The sequence below is a fragment of the Carettochelys insculpta genome, chromosome 6, assembly GCF_033958435.1.
Source record: "Carettochelys insculpta isolate YL-2023 chromosome 6, ASM3395843v1, whole genome shotgun sequence".
NCBI lineage: Eukaryota > Metazoa > Chordata > Testudines > Carettochelyidae > Carettochelys > Carettochelys insculpta.
Window position 1 is genome coordinate 52,359,107 of NC_134142.1, and position 7,694 is coordinate 52,366,800.

A 7,694-nucleotide genomic window follows, 5' to 3' on the forward strand; every position below is an offset into this window, starting at 1 on the left:
ATCTACACGGGGTCCTTTTCTAAAGGACCCTGCAGAAGTCGAAGTCCCCTTATTCCTATAACCAAATAGAATAAGGGGATTTCGACACCTGTGGGGTCCTTTCGAAAACAACCACGTGTAGACAAGCCACACGCAATCAAAAGTGGCACTTTCGAAGTGCCACAGCTGCCATTATGCTAATGAGGTGCTGCATATTCATTGAAGCACCTCATTAGCATACCCTGAAGTGTCTCATTAGCATTCCCCTTTCAAAAGGAGGGTGCTAGTGTAGACACAGTCAATAACATTTTAGTAGCAGTCATTGGTTGTCATACATTGAGATGAAATTGCATATGAACCTTCTGTTTGAAAACTATAATTGTGCTAACTAGATTATGGACAAATGAGCTAACACTCTTACACCTACTGTTACAGAAAGAGTTCTGAGGTCTTTCATGGACTATCATTTCATGTACACCAAGCTTCTACCCTTCTCTCCTTCAAAAGTCTTATGAAGGTTCACTTGTCTCATTAACAGTTCCAGTTTATGCATGCACGCACACGCACACACACACACACACTCCTTATATCGCTATATAGTAAGTTCTATGGGCAGTACTTTTTTGGTCTGTTTAAAATAATTACGGTAAACACTTAGGATGTCAGTTTAAAGTCTTATCAGAAAAGACACAACCTCCAACAGCCCAGTGTCCCTTTCATCATGTTGACAAGTTTCAGAATGGTGTCTGTGTTAATCTGTTTCAACAAAAACAATGAGGTAATGCAACAACAGCAACAGAGAGTGCCCAAATAAATGTACTAGTCTTTAAGGTGTGACAGGACTCCTTGAGCTTTTTCATCATGCTGTAATCCTGGCAAAAATAGAAGAATACTACCTTTTTTTTTTTCTATACCCTGTTGTGTCCTTGGAAATCTATGATACTACTAACCAAACCCAACCTTGATTAGCTTGTCAGAGCTGATAAAATCAGAGCATGAGTGAATGTTACTGTCTTTCATGGTAGCCTACACTACATTTCTGTATTATTTAACAGGTTTGTTTTCCATGGTCTCCTTGTGAACCAGAAATTGTTAGGGTAGGCAAAAGGGTCAGAGACCAAGAAGCTGGAATCAATTCCTAAGTCTCAGCAAAGATGATTGCTATTGCTTAGCACTGAGGATCAACACTATCCTGCAAAATCCACGTGATAGATTGAAAGCAAAATGGAATAGAAATACTATATTATGCTACAAAATGGATTTGGTGAGAAGAAAGAAAATCCATATCTCTTTATGGTTACACAGAAGGCACTATCAGAAAATAAGTATTTGTATTAGTATTTGGTGACAGAACAAATGAATAATGTATCCAGTGTTGCAGTTGTCTAGAAATAACAGAAGAGGTCAGTGTGTTCAAGTGACCTAGTATAATGTCCATTAATGGACTGTGATCCTACAGTAGCAAACAGGACAGAGTAATTCTTGAACATATCTAAAGCTTTGAAAGAAGTTCCATATTGCAATCTGAATAATTTGATAGGCACTTGCTGTCCATTGTATATTGAAGCAGCAGATAACTATGTTAATGTAAACAATATGTTAATTATAAAATGTCTATCAAAGTGAGCTGATTAGACATATAGTAACTGCTGCCTATTCAAATGCATAGTTTAGAAGGAACACTGCTGTACCTAATTTGTTTTCCCTCAGAGCAGTACATGATGTGTTATTTGATGCCCTTCAAAGGACACTATTAGCCAAGCTATAAAGTGTCTGATTTTATTAGCTTTGCTGGGTTTTATCAGTTTGTAAATGTGTTATTTTCTCCATTTATTGTGCCTATGGGATCCAGAGATAGAGTGAGCTTCAAGTTAATATGTTTTGGGAAGCCAGCAGTGGCCTTACTTTAACACTATATGCCGTATTGCGATGACATTGAAGGTGGAGTCGTGAAAACTCTAATGTCAGGACCATTTATCAAGTCAATTCCTCACAGCTGTAAAACTCTGCTGTGACACTGAATTCAACAATAGTTTTTTTTTGTCTTAAATAGAACCCAATATGCTTGTGCTGTGCAGCCAGCACTTCCCAATAACTGAATAACATGAAGTCAAGAATAAGAAAATAGTCCAGACAGATATTCAAAAGAATAAGAATAGGTAAGTTCTTGGTATGGAATTCATGAAGTTTTTTTTGTTTTGTTTGGCTTTTCTTCATATTCTGTGTTAACTTTAGAGGGATTTTGCATGCATACAATAGAATCCACTTTAATCAGCACCTTTAAAAACAGTATGCATGTTTTCATTGGAATAATCACCAGGGAATAATTTTGATGTAGTGCATTTCCAATGACACTAAACAATGTCCTGATATAAATGGCCAACTCAATACATTTTAATGGCTTACTTGGTATTCCCTAAAAGCCTTTTCTAAGCAGTGCATGTAGGTATTTGTAGTATAATTTCTTGCTGTGTGATCATATATTCACATCAGACTGGCTTCCCTCTGTATTATGACTGATAAATGAGTCATATTTACTTGGATGTACATTTTAATTTTTTTAAAAAACTCAAATATTCATTTGCAAGTGAACACACGTAAGACATGGACAATATCTGAGGAGGAAGGAAATGTTTATTTCTAAATTGCAGTTTTGAATGCAAATTGTTTTTGTTATAGTAACATACAAAAGAAGAGTTATTTAACCATTTGCAGCAAATCATGGAATGTCACTTAATGTGGTTAAAATGAACTATACAGAAATTAAATATGCTAAGGCCCAGAGTCAGAAAAGTACTTAAGCGCACATATAATTTTAAGCACAGGAATATTTGCATCATTTCAATGGGTCTGTTCATATGATAAAGCTGCATCTACACTACAGAGTTATTTCAAAATAACACATTATTTCGAAATAACTTTTCTGTCCTCTACATTTCACTCTTGCTATTTCGAAATACAGGTGAAATAGCAGGTGCATTAATATGAAATTCATAAATCTCATTTCATGAGGAATAGCACTTATTTTTAAATAAACTATTTCAAAATAGGTCAAAATATGTGCTAAGACACAGAATGGCACTATTTCAAAACAAGCCATAATGACATCCAATGGCACTATTTCAAAATAGGCACTATGTGTTCAGGCTTACATCTATAGTACCCCCAAATTTCAAAAGGTAGAATTCTGAAATTTGGGGATTGAAAGAAAAAAAATGTTGAAGACTGCTTCTGCATGCACAAAGAGGATTGTAATTATGATCCACTCTTTTGGAAGATTGTCTGGTTCTTTTAAAAGGAAGTGTCCATGCCCTTTCGAAAGAATGAGCCAGGAAATGCTGCTGCCGGGGTTGCAAGGCTGATAAGCCCTTCTGGGGATCACAGCCATTCGCTCCCTGAAAGGGCCCTTTCCAACACAGCCACCCTCCCACATGCAGAGGGCTGCTTAGCTGCAGACAGAAGTGCAGACCCTGTGCCCAGAGTGAAGGCCTAATCACAGTCACCTGCATAGAGCCCCAGCAGCTGCCCGATGGTCATGTCCCACCTCACCTCCTCTACCACAGGGCTCAGCTTGCTGCAGTCATCCTGGCCCTCATGGAAGCCTCTAGCCAGTGAAACCTCCCAGTGGGGTCCTGCAGGCTCTTGCCACAGGGCACTCTCAGTGCCCGGTTCCCTGTCCTCTCCGGCACCTCTGGAGGTACCACAGCAGTGGAGACTGGCGAGAGAGGCTGGTGATAGACCAGTGGCATGACGAAAGGTGGCTCCAAAACTTCAGAATGTCTAAGGGGACTTTTATGGAGCTGTGCCACTGGCTCTCAGCCCGCTGCAGCATGAGGACACCCACATGTAGCCTGGGCTCCCTTTTGAGAAAAGGGTAGACATTGCATTGTGGAAGCTGGCCATCCCAGACAGCCACTGTTCAGTCAGACACCAGTTTGGGGTGGGCAAGGCCAATGTCATGGTCATCCTTCTGGATGTAAGTGAGGCTGGGGTCTCACACCCACCAAAGGGAGGGAGGAGTGGGCTCCTGGGCTAGGGGCCCTGCAAGTATCCACCTGGGGCAAGGGGGTTACGGGGCACCCCACCCTGCAGGCCTAATTGTCTATGCACTTTCTCACACACAGGTCATCCAGACAATCAACTGTGTCCTACTGCGGAGAGTCATTTAGGTTGGGATCTCAATGCCACCATGGCAGGATTTGCATCCCTTGGGTTTCCAAACTGCTTCGGAGCCCTCAATGGAACCCATATTGTGATCCACACCCCAGACTACAGCCCAGGGCAATATATAAATTAGAAGGGTTACCACTCTGTGGTGCTGCAGGCCCTCATTTATGCCAAGGGCCACTTCACTGTGTGGGCTGGTCCACACAAGCCCATGATGACTGGGTCTTTCAGAACTCTTTGCTGGGGCACCAAATAGAGGAGGGCACCTACATCCCTGCCCAGGAGTGCCCCATGGGAGCCATCACAATGCCGCCCTGCAACATGGCCAGTGCTGCATACCCCCTGCAGCCATGGATGATACATCCGTACACAGGACACACCACCCACAGCCAGGACATTTTAACCAGCACCTGAGCCATGCCCACAATACTGTAGAGTGGGCTTTTTGGTGTTTGAAGTGATGCTTTCATTTTTTGCAGATGCCCCTGTATGTCAGCCTCCCTGGTGTCCATGGGGTAGTCATGGCCTGCTGTGCTCTCCACAACATTGAGAAGAAAAAATCTGAGCAGTGTGTGAGGGGTGGGCTTCAGAGGCCAGCCCCAACTATGAGCTGCTGGGTGTGACCCCATGCTGCCAGGCACACCAGTATGGGGTTAGGCTTAGGGAAGACCTTGAGAGGGAGACCCAGTGATCCTTTCCCAGGCACCTCCACCCCACACCCACCCTTCACTGCTGCCCCCCCACACACATCCACCCTGCAATGGTGCCCTCAAAAACACAAGGGACACAGGGGTGCATGAAAATAGACCCTTTAATTGTAGTTATCTTAACATGAAAAGCTGCACTCAACTGAATATGTAAATAGGTGTCAATAACACTATATAGGTGTATGTGAAATCTGATAGTGGGTATCTATGGGATAAATGGGAGACAACTATGTACAATAGGGAGAGGGGACAAGCAACTTGGAGGGGGGCCATGTGCAGGGGAGGCCTTCTCCTCCACAGGGGTGGAAGGACATGACCCTCTGGGACTGGCCATGAAATGGCCCAGATCACAGGGATGGGGGTTCCCTGGCTTCATTGGAGGGTGGGCCAGGACTACTGGCTCCCAGGATGGGACTGTCCTGGCCCTGGAGGACATAGCTGAGGGGACACAATGGGAGAGAAAGGCGAAAGGCAATCCTGGGGGCCCTGCCTCTCATTGCCTCTCGAACTATCCCCCAAACCACCATCCACTCACCTTACCACCCCCACCCCCCCAGGGGAAGGTCCCATGCAGACAGTGGGGCTTCATTTGTGGGAAACCTGCTGGATGCAGTCCACCCCTTGTCTCCTTCCCCAAGCATGAGGGTTGTGGTGCTGGCCACGGGTACAGGTGCTGAGTGTCGCTGTGCCTGGGCCTGTGACATGGCCGAGGGAGACAGGGAAGGGTGCCCCCCCGCCTGGGTTTCCCAAATTGTCAGTTACCTACCTGGGGTTCCAGTGAACACATTCAAGGAGGTGCAGCTGGAGGGGAGAGATGTAAATGACCAGGGAGCCCTCCTCTGAAAAAACCTGTAGTTCCTCCTCCCTGGTCTGGCCTGAGGCTCCTGCAGCCCCACCTTGGGGTCAGTCTCGTGGCCACTGGTGTCAATGACGGCCTTCGCTCCTGCCATATTCTTGGGGCAGAGGAGGCGGTCTAGTGCCTTGTAATGCAGGCAACTCATGGTGGCCCCTGCCCCTAAGCTCCTGGCCGAATCCCTGGCTGGACAGTAGGCCTGCCGAAGTTCTTTAACTTTTGCTCTTACTTAATCAGCCATGTAGAAGGGGTGGCCATGGTTCTGAAGCCCTGAGACAGTCGCTCAAAGGCTGCAGCATTCTGGGGCTGGCCAGTGCTATGCTGCAACACCTTTCATCCCACCAGAAGCCAAGGAGATCTTTTACCTCAGCCTGTGTCCATGAGGAGCCCTTCCATTTCTGCTCCTGGCTGGCCTCCAGCAACCCCTCTGGCTGGAAAGAATGGGGCTCCTGGGGTCTTGACTGCTCACCATCAGGCTGGTGGGGTGTGTTGCTGGTGTGTGGGAACAGCTACAGCATGTGTCTGGCAGAGGTCATGCTCCTGGGGCTGCCGGCACACTCTCAGCTTCCTGCATGGGGTTTCTGAGTCCATGCAGCTTTAAAAGCAGACAGAGCTGGAGACCACAGAGCCCTGCTGGTGCTGGCAAGGGCATTTCCATGCTCCCTTCAGCTGTCACCATTAAGGACCCTCTCTTTTGAGAGGGTAAGCTGGGGAGCATCTGTACACACCCTCTTTCAAAATTGGATTTTGAAAGTGGGTGCTCTTTGTGAAATCAGATAAGGAGACCAATTTTGAAATGCATGCTCCCTTCCACTGAAAATAATGACCAAAGAGGCTGTTATGTGCATAGATGCGCCATGCCGTCTTTTGAAATTAGACCTCTTTTGAAGTTAATTTAGAAAGCAAATGCTACATTTTGGCTGTGGTTACACTGCATTCCACTTTCGGAAGAGGAATGCAAATGAGCAAGACTGGAAATGCCAGTGAGGCATGGATTTATATAACTTATACCTCAATTACATAGTCACTCACAATCTCACTTCTGGAAGACCCTTTTTTTGGAAGCAAACACAGCCATGTAGATGGGGTTCCTTCACAAATAAACCCATTTTTGAAGGAGCCCTTCTTCCTATTTTGTTTCAGGAAAAAGGGTTCTTTCTAAAACGGTGTTTATTTTTGAAGGAACTCCATCTACCCAGCTGTGTTTGCTTCCAAAAAAGGCTTTTCCAAAAGTGAGATGGCGCAAGATTATGCAGCTGAAATGTGAATTATATAAATCCATGCCTCACTGGCATTTTCAATCTCGCTCATTTGCATTCCTTGTCCAGAAGTGGAATGCAGTGTAGCTTCAGCCTTTGTGTGTGATTTCAAAACAAGTTATTTCAAAATAGCTGTTTTGAAATATCCTATTTCAAAATAACTCTTTAGTGTAGAAGTAGCTGTACGCTGCTTAAGTGCAAAAATTCAACAACAATGCAAAATTAAGTGGTGGCTATTAAGCATTTATTTAATGGGAGAGGTTTTACTATAGTGAGGGAACTACCTAGAAAAACAGGTTTAGTTAGGGCATTTCAAGTAAAGAAGCCCCAAGAAAGAATATATCAAGATGCTTGGGAAATAGTATTCCAAGCCAGAACCTTTGCTGAAGTCGACAGAGAAACATGAAAGGAAGCAAGGTCAGGCAGATCAGCACAAGGTGGCTTGAAGCTATGGAAAAGAATAATAAAATCTGAAATGTAGGGCTGGAAAGGATGAAAGGTCATGCAGCCTATTCCTCCATATCAAGGAGGGATTAAGTACACCTAGACCATATCTGACAATTGTTTGTATGATCAGTCATTAAAAACTGCCCATTTTGAAGGTCATATGTAAAGACACATGCCCTCTGTACACCACAAAGAGGGTCCATTGACATGTGTTAAAACAGGGAATCACATTGTCTTAGCAACAGATAGAGACAATTTTTGCTGTAGCACTTTCAATGGATG